Here is an 11,657-nt window from a genome sequence, read left to right on the forward strand (position 1 = left end):
GAGTGACCAGGCTTCTCTCTTAGGCTGTGAGTGACCAGGCTTCTCTCTTAGGTTGTGAGTGACCAGGCTTCTCTCTTAGGCTGTGAGTGACCAGGCTTCTCTCTTAGGTTGTGAGTGACCAGGCTTCTCTCTTCTTAGGTTGTGAGTGACCAGGCTTCTCTCTTAGGTTGTGAGTGACCAGGCTTCTCTCTTAGGCTGTGAGTGACCAGGCTTCTCTCTTAGGTTGTGAGTGACCAGGCTTCTCTCTTAGGTTGTGAGTGACCAGGCTTCTCTCTTAGGTTGTGAGTGACCAGGCTTCTCTCTTAGGTTGTGAGTGACCAGGCTTCTCTCTTAGGTTGTGAGTGACCAGGCTTCTCTCTTAGGCTGTGAGTGACCAGGCTTCTCTCTTAGGTTGTGAGTGACCAGGCTTCTCTCTTAGGTTGTGAGTGACCAGGCTTCTCTCTTAGGTTGTGAGTGACCAGGCTTCTCTCTTAGGCTGTGAGTGACCAGGCTTCTCTCTTAGGTTGTGAGTGACCAGGCTTCTCTCTTCTTAGGTTGTGAGTGACCAGGCTTCTCTCTTCTTAGGTTGTGAGTGACCAGGCTTCTCTCTTAGGCTGTGAGTGACCAGGCTTCTCTCTTAGGCTGTGAGTGGCCAGGCTTCTCTCTTAGGCTGTGAGTGACCAGGCTTCAGTAAGCCTGGGACCGAGGCTATAGGAGCCCGTCTCCTGCATCTGTAGCGTGAGGCATCTGGACACATAGATATGGAAAAGATAGATGCCTCACTGGCCGCTGCATGCAGTTCATTGGAGCGACGCGTCTCCAATGAAGGCAGGAAGTCAAGCGGAGGAAGTGCCGTGGGGAAGCGCTGAAGGCACGCTGCGTCGCTGCCCAAGTGACGTCACTCATGCGACGCCTCCATGTCTCACTGTCACTCACGGGACTATACTGGCCAATCACAGCGCGTCTTTTCCGGGACTTATGTTAGGCACGCTTCCGATCAGGAATCTCGGGAAAATTGCAGTGCTTTCAATTTTGACACGTCTACGTTTATATGTCTATGCCTGGACACCCCCTGGACATGATGCTATAGTATGTCGCACCCCTAGATGCAGAGTGCCAAGCAGGGAGGCATTGGGTCCCATCTTCTTTGGTATGACCCAGCCGGGGATCGAACCCCGATTTCCCAGTCTCAGGGCGGACACTCAAACCACCAGGCCAACTGAGCTGGTATAACTTTAACACTTAACATTAACAAAATATATCACGCTCAGGCTATACTGCACCTTTAACGGACCATAAAAAACAGTATAATACTCCTCGTCCTCCTCCTGCTCATTTGTTTTGTCCTCCGTGGGTTCATCCCTCGCTCTGTGCCGTAATGGAGGAGAAGAGTGGCCACACAGAGCTGTCATGGCTGTTCCCTGTCCCTAATGGAGGAGAAGAGTGGCCACACAGAGCTGTCATGGCTGTTCCCTGTCCCTAATGGAGGAGAAGAGTGGCCACACAGAGCTGTCATGGCTGTTCCCTGTCCCTAATGGAGGAGAAGAGTGGCCACACAGAGCTGTCATGGCTGTTCCCTGTCCCTAATGGAGGAGAAGAGTGGCCACACAGAGCTGTCATGGCTGTTCCCTGTCCCTAATGGAGGAGAAGAGTGGCCACACAGAGCTGTCATGGCTGTTCCCTGCTCACACCACTGGGAGGGAGGGTAAATTTAGACGTTACGGAGGGGGAGGCTGTCCCTTATCCCATTCTGACCTGAGATCAGATTCATACGAGTTTTCCGCCGGACACACACTGGTCTGATGAACCCATTCTGACCTGAGATCAGATTCTAAAAATGTCAGTCGTTCTTCGATTTTTCAAAAATAGCAGACCTACAAGCTCGTATCGCGCCACTCGGTGGCGCGATATGAGCTTGTAGATCTGCTATTTTTCAATAGCTGAAGCATAACATGATGCCAACACCAAAATGGGTGCCCGTTCAGAATGGGTTATATGCTGACACACGCACGGACGGACACACACACGTGCACGTGCACACACACGCACACACAGGCACACTGCGATGAGACACAATGAAATGAACGTGAACATTATAAAGGGATAAAACACAAAAGTCAGAGTCAGACTCGATAAAATACATCTATGATACACTTGATCCAAGGCTAAGAATAAGATAGTATATTACTCATTTTAAACGTAATCAGCACACTAAAGAACCCGACTGCTCCGCATGTGCCACAGTGACTGTAGGCTGTTTTGAAGACAACTTGGTTTGAAAATCATTATTATTGCTTGCTTACACAGAGCAGAAACCAAGTAGTATTCGTTGCTGTCAGGAGAAAACCACCTAACTGACGTTCGATCATGACCACTTTCCATTGTGTCTTATGAGTGGCCGGGTTCTTTTGAATCCAGCCTGCAGCGAGCACATAGTAAAGTGTCTCTTATCACAGTGTGGCGTTTGTCTGAAAAGGGGTCTATTGTCTCACAGTATTGACTTGCAGACCTTTGTCCAAAGCGTGCCGTTTGTAAATTGCCGTCTACATTTTCAAGGAGGTCATTCGTTTTCCGTACAGTGTGTTCCGTAAAGTAGTTCAATTCAACACAACGTCGTGGCGCCTGTGGTTTTCTGTCAAGGTTTTGTTCTTGTTGTGTTTTCCGATGTCGATGTGTCTGAGAACACAGATTCATTCAGAGTCGAGCTGAAGATTGTCTCTTCAAAATACATTGTCTGGCAAATGTATAAAAGGTATTATGAAACACGTCCCTTTCTATTTTCATATGCAGTACTCCATTGTGACTTTCTTTGTTTTTTCTTTCTTCAATTTATTTGTCTGACAAGTTCAAGTACAATACAATCTTTTGAAAATAGCCACACGTACAGCATAACATATATAGGGTTGAAGGGGTTTATGTATGTTTTGTATTAATATTCAAAATTTTCAAAAATAACCAGTGACTAAAGTTTTCAAATAAGTAACTGCAGTGGAGAAAAAGTACAGTAAAACAAATCACACTTGTGTGAAGTGAGGGGCGCTCTTATCGACATCATACATCACATTCCGTGCTCATCCACACAAACACACAACGCTGTGCATAGGAGGGGCTATAGCGTCCCTCAAAAACAGTATTGAAAAGTGGAAATAGCTTTCTCAAGTTATTCAGTATTTTAGCTGTGACGTGAGCGCCCCCTCCTGAGATACTTCCGGGTCCTACTTTTGTGTCGCTTTTGTGTCCCCATGGAGTTATACTGTGACGCTCCGTCGGACTAAATCTGAGACGAAAACAACCACGGAAGTCTAATTTTACCGCTTTCCTCGCAACAACAAAGCTGCGCTGCTCTCCCAAATCTGACAGTGACAGGCCGTCTGTCCCACATGGAATACTATCGCCATTTTATTTTATTGTGTCAAATAAATCCTCATAATGCAAACTAGATTCAACATACTCAAGCCTGCACACATTCTAAATATACCCCAGAAATATTTTACCGATCAAATGGACTGTTGCCACCTTCAATAATAATGATAATAATAGTCTTTATTGTCTCCACATCATATATTTTTGTTGTCATGGACACTTGTACAAAACATTAATAATTCCACTCGAATTGGAAGCATTAAGACCCATTTTAACCCTCAATGGCTTCCTTTCTGAAAAATAACGTCACTGTAAAAAGATTCACGCGTTTAGATATTCAATTTACAATGAGATGCGGACGGGAGCTGGTGCCACTTGGACCCGGACGTAACGTAGCACTACAAAATGACGTCGGACTTAAATACTGAATATATAGACCCTCCAATTGACAGAAATTGAGAAACTGTGCTTTTACACCACGGCCTGGCTCACAGGTTGGGAATCGCTGATTTATGGATATATCAATGACGTCATTTGATTTACTCTGGTCCAAATTATGGACATTTACATCCTTTTACATCCAAATATGGATATCTTCATTGCGATAAGAGTTGTATAAAAAACAACGACACTTACCTGAGCATCCATAATAGTGTTCTGACCGAGGTCATTGGTCCGTTCTACATCCCGTTCTACATCGGAAAGAGCAGCGAGGAGCGACGCGGAATGTTTCACTGGACGGTTCATCTGGAGGCACCGCCGGGAGGACACGGGAGGAGACTCCCCCAGGCCGCCGTGGCAGCGGGTCACCAGGTGTACTCGTTTGGCGGGGAAAGCATCGCGAGCGACCGGGATCGCCAGATGGACGTGCACGTCTTCGACACTGTCACTTTGCGCTGGAGGACGTTGCCCCCATCGGTGACTCCCCTCGAGGTTCCCTCCACACGTTGTGGCCACACGGCTACGCTCATAGACGACATCGTCTACGTCTGGGGTGGCTGGTGCGCCGCAGGACTCTGCAACGCGCTCTATGCGTTCGATATCGACACCCACGGGTGGATCAAGACCAGGGTTTCGGGGACCGTCCCGCAGGCGAGGCAGGGCCACTCGGCCTGCGTTTTGGGGAAGGTCATGTATATATATGGAGGATCCAACTACCCGCGAGGACACTCCAATAACCTCCACAAGTTTGACACCGCCACAATGGCCTGGTCTTTAATTCAATCCAGAAGCGTTCCGCCACCTGTTTCGGCACACCACTCTGCCACCGTCATTGGGACAAAGATGTTTGTGTTTGGGGGCGCCGGCTACAACAACAACATCAGCGTGTTTGACACACAGACCGACTGCTGGCTGCCGAACAGACCGGCACGGCTTCGTCCACAAGGACGCTCGCGTCATTCAGCCTTTGCCTACAATGGAGAGCTATACATATTATGTGGCAGCAACAAAAACAAGACCTTCAATGATGTGTGGAAATACATTCCGGGGACCTGCTCCTGGAAGAACGTTGAGCCCAAGGGGGAAGGCCCGGGTTTAGGGCTGTCTAATGTGAGCTGTTGCATGGTGGGAGATCGTATCATCGTCTTTGGAGGATGGCAAGCACCCAATCAACTCTACATCTTAGACTTGGGTCAAAGTTTGAAGGTGTTATGCAAGTTAGCAGTTACTCAACACAGTCTAGAGAAGTCTGGACTCCCTCACAACATCCGATGGGAGCTGGCAGCCATGACTCGGAGAGGAAAACTAAAAACAAGACGCGACGGCTCTAATAATGCAGTGCAATCTATTTGGACCTTCTCAGCCTTCACATCTATGATCGTCTGTCATCTGATGTTGAGATTCATCTCCATATTTTGGAAAGGTTTCAGCTTTGACATCTCCTAGATGTTCAGTGGGTCAGACCTCCGCCCTTTTGGCAGACCTCCAGAGTGCTTTACCACCAACTGGGTTTATGGTCGGCCATTTTGGATACTGTTTTTGGCCTTGATTGCGTGTTTTGTTTTCCCCCGCCTCCTTGTTACCTACCACACACCCCCTTGTTATATAAGAACCACACCTGAGTTTTATTTCTGTGTCGTTGCCTTGATTTGTTTGTGTATTTACACCCTGTTCCCTTAGAGTATATATATTTATAGAGAAGGCACCCAGAGGAAATCTTGAGGCGAAATGGACATAGTGGCCGAATGAAGGTATTGCAGCCTGGCCCCAAACACATGAACGCGCTGTCCGTTGACTATCATTGTACACGTTCACGACGGACGACGCTCGTGCGCGTTCAACGGCAGCGCGTTCATGTGTTTGGGGCCACTCACCATTGCAATCCGTCCCAGAATGCACTCTGTTCCTACCAGGAAGGAGGAGTGAATCCGCCTCATGCGCTTTTGAGCAACTCAATGCAAGTGGATGGGAGGAGAACTCGGGTGTCTTCTCTATAGATATATATACTCTATGCCTGTTCCTCATTCAATTGGTGCTGAGATAGTACTGGTGTCTTTGAGGGTTCACGCTCGAGGGTTCACTCTCTAGTGTTTGACATTTAGTTTTGGAAGGTATGCTGTACTCTAAGTCTAAATTGAATGCCTTGCGTTTGGAAAACTGTCTTGATTTATTTTTTGGGGGGGGAATTGTTATTCGATTACTTGGAATTTTAATTTTCGCAATTCTTCGGTTTAGTTTTTGTGTTTTCAATGAACTTTTTGTCTCTGTCCAATTTTGAGGGTTGCCAACCCTGACAAAGAGAGTACCTGTTGTACCCCTTCTCAGAGTACCCCCAAAAAAGGACTCACACTGGACACTGTCAAAAGCAATAAATACATTTTAAGCACTTCTGACTAAAACCTGCCTAACTCCACTAGAGTCAGCTGTTGTTCAAACCACCTATAACTCCAACTTAACTTTGGGTTATTTTATTTCACAGTATTGGTTTTCAGCCTGTCATTCTGATATCTCCACATTAATGGTCACTTAATCCACTTGAGCTGTATTTGGGTAAAGTGACGATAATATAAGGACACATTGAAGTTCTGACAATGTATAAAGTCACTGTACCGAGGCAGTAGGCTATTGTTTTGTTCTACAGAATCACACCTGTGTGAAATGAGGGGCGCTCTCGTCATCGTTCATTTATGTTAGCGGACATTTGACATTGCTACATAAGGTATAAGGCGCTCCCTTATTGGCCAAGCGCTCCCATGTGTTAGCCGATGTGCTCGTTTACATATGACATACGTTTTCCCTTCAGTGTCAATGGCGTTTAATGTTTTGATGTTTAATTTACGTCATATTTAGCGGAATTATCAGCTCTTATCATCATACATCATCATGCATCAGCTCATACTGGCCAATGAGAATGCCTGTTGTTGCCTGTGATTGGTTAGCTGATTTGCTCGTTTACATAATTATGATGGTAAATGTTCCCTTCAATGTCAATGGCGTTTAATATTTTAATGTTTTGATGATGTCATATTTAGCGGAATTCTGACGTAATTTTTTTTACTTTCATTGTCAATGGCAAATCTTGAGACTTGTGGGGACAAAAGCTGTTTATAGAAGGGGCTAGCACCCCTTAAAAATGTTTTTTTTTTTTTTTGTTTTTAAGTGGTGCAACCACTTCCTTAACCCATTCTGACCGGGCACCCATTTTGGTGTCAGCATCATGTTATGCTTTAGCTATTGAAAAATAGCAGATCTACAAGCTCATATCGCGCCACCGAGTGGCGCGATACGAGCTTGTAGGTCTGCTATTTTCTGAAAAATCGAAGAACGACTGACATTTTTAGAATCTGATCTCAGGTCAGAATGGGTTAATCAGACCAGTGTGTGTCCAGTGGAAACCTCGTATGAATCTGATCTCAGGTCAGAATGGGTTTAATCAGACCAGTGTGTGTCCAGTGGAAACCTCGTATGAATCTGATCTCAGGTCAGAATGGTGACTGTGTGTGTGTGGGTGGGTGTGTCTGAGCATGAAAACAGCATGGTTGTAACTCTGTCATTTCTCAACCGTTTTGGACGCGGGGCGGCTCGCCGGAATCGGGCCGGCACCCTGGGTGCGTTCCTGTGGGTCTGGAACCCCCCCCCCCCCCCGAGACCCCCACAAGAAGTTGCACCACTTACTTCACACAGGTGTGATTTTTTTCATTTCCTGAAGGTTTCTTGTCTGAGCTGTTTGAACTCATAAGATGTGTGTCACTGATTGATTCCCCCAAATAAGGAACAAAGTGTGTCCCTCGTCAGTTCAATAAAGAGACAGTATAGCCTATTATTGAACTGTATTTTAGTGTGTGCAGATGAGGGACGAAGCATTATTTCAAGGGACCGATGTCGGTATGACAGCCCAGCTAGTTGGGACTGTGCTGCCTAAAATATTATTGCAACATGGTGCAGAACGCCAGAGGCCAAAATAATGTTGCACACTTTCTCTGTCGCGTACAGCATGAGTCCCCCTGCTGTTCAGAGCAGCCTGTCCGACCCCGGAGGTTTGTGTGAGTAATTTGGGGCACGGTGGAACCTGCACTCCTGCAGTGTTTTCCGGTGGGGCTTTAACAGGGCATTCTGTAAGGGAATTACCTCTGTCACCCGGCGCGACGAGTCACACAAAATAGTCGGAATGATTGGATTTAGAAAATGACTCCGTTCCTGCAGTGAGCCCTAATTCTCCGGGGAGAGTGTGTGTCCCTGTGTCACCACTTAAATCCAATTTAAATCTTAAGCTATTAGTGAAGACGGACAATCTACAAGCTCACAGCTTATAATGTAGAGCTTTTGTGTGCATTACATTATTTTGGAAAATGTCATGTTTTCGTGCTGTTTTTCTGGTCTGGTTTGACTTCAGTCACTTTACTGAGGTCTCGCAGAATAACCTCAGATATAGATCTTTGACCTCTTCATCGTCAGAGTACCGTATACGTCTCATATGAGCCTTTATTGAGAAAGGATATCCCCTTGAGATGCATCATCTCGTCAGTGGCGTGCACAGATAGACACTAGGGGGTGCTAGAGCACCACCTAGTGTCCCCTTTTAGCAATTTTGCTAAAAAAAAAAAAAGAAAAAAAAATATTTTCTTTCTTAATTTGTAGTGTGTGGACCATGCGGTGACATTGATCAAATCTTGATAAAAAACACTTCTACTATATTATTTAGGCCCCCACACAATCTAAAGCTATGTTTCTATGTCAGTGGTTCTTCGATAAAAATAAATAAATAGCAGACCTACAAGCTCGTAGCGCGCCACTCGGTGGCGCGCTATGAGCTTGTAGATCTGCTATTTTTAAATGGCTAAAGCACCAAAATGGGTTCCCGCCCCAAAATGCGCTGCACAAGGTGCCCTTTTTTTCACTTGAGCACCTGCCCCTCTAAATGTCTGTGCACGCCACTGCATCTCGTTTTCGAGGGGGTCCATGAGCAACACACAGCAAATACAAGACAATACAAGTACATTCATACATAATCGAGGACAAAACAAACAACAAAGCTCTCCCAAAAGGAGCCGCTCCCATCCCACCTATATTCCCCGCAACATTGTATCAATCAACATTGTATCAATCAACATTGTATCAATCAACATTGTATCAATCAACATTGTATCAATCAACATTCATCAACATTGTATCAATCAACATTGTCTCACATGAAGCAAGTTCTCTGATGCTCTGATGCCCTTTATGGTGTTCTCTGTGGCTTTGTGGCTTACACCTGTTCAGCATACTTTGTTCAACAGCTGACTCTCTGCGATATTGCTCTGTATCATTGTCCATAGTCACTCATATTTGATTACATCTGTTTCCAGTGGAAATGATATAAATGACTTATAGCGCTTTACTAATAGGCCTACCCAAAGATGCTTTACACGTGTGGGGGCCAGGGGGGGGGGGGGGGGGGGGGGGTGACATGAGAAAAAGACAACTTAAAGTAGAATATGAATAAAACCAATAAAAACAGTACATGTAACAAGTTAAAAACACAGTGGTGGAGAGAGAGAGAGAGAGAGAGAGAGAGAGAGAGAGAGAGAGACAGACAGACAGACAGACAGACAGAGAGAGAAAGACAGACAGACAGAGAGCCTACCCTGATTGGCCGGTCTTCCCATCTGTCATGGAGGGAGGCGGGGTTAATCTGTCCTCCTCCATCTGCTCTCCCTTTCTCCCAGACCGTCTGTTCGTCAAATCCCTTTTCTCTTCCTTCATTTGTCACTTTCACATTCTCTTTTCCCTCTCCCTCTCTCTCTCTGTCTCTCTCTCTGTCTCTCTCTCTCTCTCTCTCTCTCTCTCTCTCTCTGCTCTCTCTCTCTCTGTTCCTCTGAACTCCCTCTCCATTCTGTCCTTTCCCAGCTCTCTTTCCCTCGTTCTCTTTCTCTCTTTCTCTCTCTCTCTCTCTCTCTCTGGATATTTAAGGTGATTTATTGCCTGCCGTTGGTGAGGTTGGCGTTTTAATAACTCAGCTTCTCCTCATCCCGAAGAGAGAGAGAGAGAGGGAGGGGGAGAGAGAGAGAGAGAGAGAGCTGGGAGGGGGAGAGAGAGAGAGAGAGAGAGAGAGGGAGGGGGAGAGAGCTGGGAGGGGGAGAGAGAGAGAGAGAGAGAGAGAGAGAGAGAGAGAGAGAGAGAGAGACAGAGAGAGAGACAGAGAGAGAGAGAGAGAGACAGAGAGAGAGAGAGAGAGAGAGAGAGGGATAACTTTAGTAAGCACAAACCAACGAGTGGACAGGCTGCAATGTTTTGTTTGGTGTCTCTTCACTCTCTCCCCAGATGGAGGATAGAAAAACCAAACAGAGAAATTAATGTCAGATTGAGCTTTTCTCTGATCTGCAAAGACACGCACGCACGCACACACACGCACGCACACACACGCACGCACACGCACGACACACACACGCACGCACGCACGCACGCACGCACGCACACACGCACGCACGCACACCACACGCACACACACACACACACACACACACACACACACACACACACACACACACACACACACACACACACACACACACACAGGGAAAGAGAGGCAGTAGTTCTTATAGAGCTCATAGTCATCTGGGAAATTCCTCTATAGGACCAGTGGTTCTCAAACTCTTACATTTCAGGGACCCCCCCCCCCCCCCCCCCATTGACTCTGAGTCTACAAATGGAACCAAATGGACCCTCACAGGTCCAGTTAGTTCCATAGCTGTATACACTCTCAGGGTTACAGGCCTATAAGGGTCCATTTAGAAACCCCCCCTCCTTACTATAATAAGTCTTCTCTCATATTTATAATCACACCACAGCGAGCTGTCCAGATCCCAGCGAGCTGTCTACAGTTCCGGCGACATATCTTCACTTCGTTTAAATTCGCGGTGAGTGCTCTCTCCACTTTTCGTCCCGGCGAGATTATGGTAAACTGGCGAGTTCTCCGGATACCCTCCGAGGAACCCTGAGGGTCTCTGGACCCCACATTGAGAACAGGACATCTCATCCATCCTCACAGCCATGGTTCTGTGCTGTGCTGTGACTGGGGGTGACTGAGGACAGCTCACAGCCATGGTTCTGTGCTGTGATGTGACTGGGGGTGAGGACAGCTCACAGCCATGGTTCTGTGCTGTGATGTGACTGGGGGTGAGGACAGCTCACAGCCATGGTTCTGTGCTGTGCTGTGACTGGGGGTGAGGACAGCTCACAGCCATGGTTCTGTGTGCTGTGATGTGACTGGGGGTGAGGACAGCTCACAGCCATGGTTCTGTGCTGTGCTGTGACTGGGGGGTGAGGACAGCTCACAGCCATGGTTCTGTGTGCTGTGATGTGACTGGGGGTGAGGACAGCTCACAGCCATGGTTCTGTGCTGTGACTGGGGCTGAGGGTGAGGACAGCTCACAGCCATGGTTCTGTGCTGTGATGTGACTGGGGGTGAGGACAGCTCACAGCCATGGTTCTGTGCTGTGCTGTGACTGGGGGTGAGGACAGCTCACAGCCATGGTTCTGTGCTGTGATGTGACTGAGGGTGAGGACAGCTCACAGCCATGGTTCTGTGCTGTGCTGTGACTGGGGGTGAGGACAGCTCACAGCCATGGTTCTGTGCTGTGATGTGACTGGATGGGTGACGAGCATGAGTCACCCACTGGGGATGACCAGTCTGACCAATTATAGCATCAGAGACGTCTATAACGTGACATCAGGCTCACATCAAACATCACGTCGCACGTTACCGAGGACAAAATGATTAATGAGTTCAAAGCCTGTCGGCCTATAGCGCAGAGGCATGCAGACACACAGTCTATATTGTCTCCACCCCTATTCACTCGCATAATCACTCCCCCACCCCTAACCACTGAAAC

The sequence above is a fragment of the Protomyctophum parallelum genome (genome assembly GCF_964188405.1).
Source record: "Protomyctophum parallelum genome assembly, chromosome: 3".
Taxonomy (NCBI): Eukaryota; Metazoa; Chordata; class Actinopteri; order Myctophiformes; family Myctophidae; genus Protomyctophum; species Protomyctophum parallelum.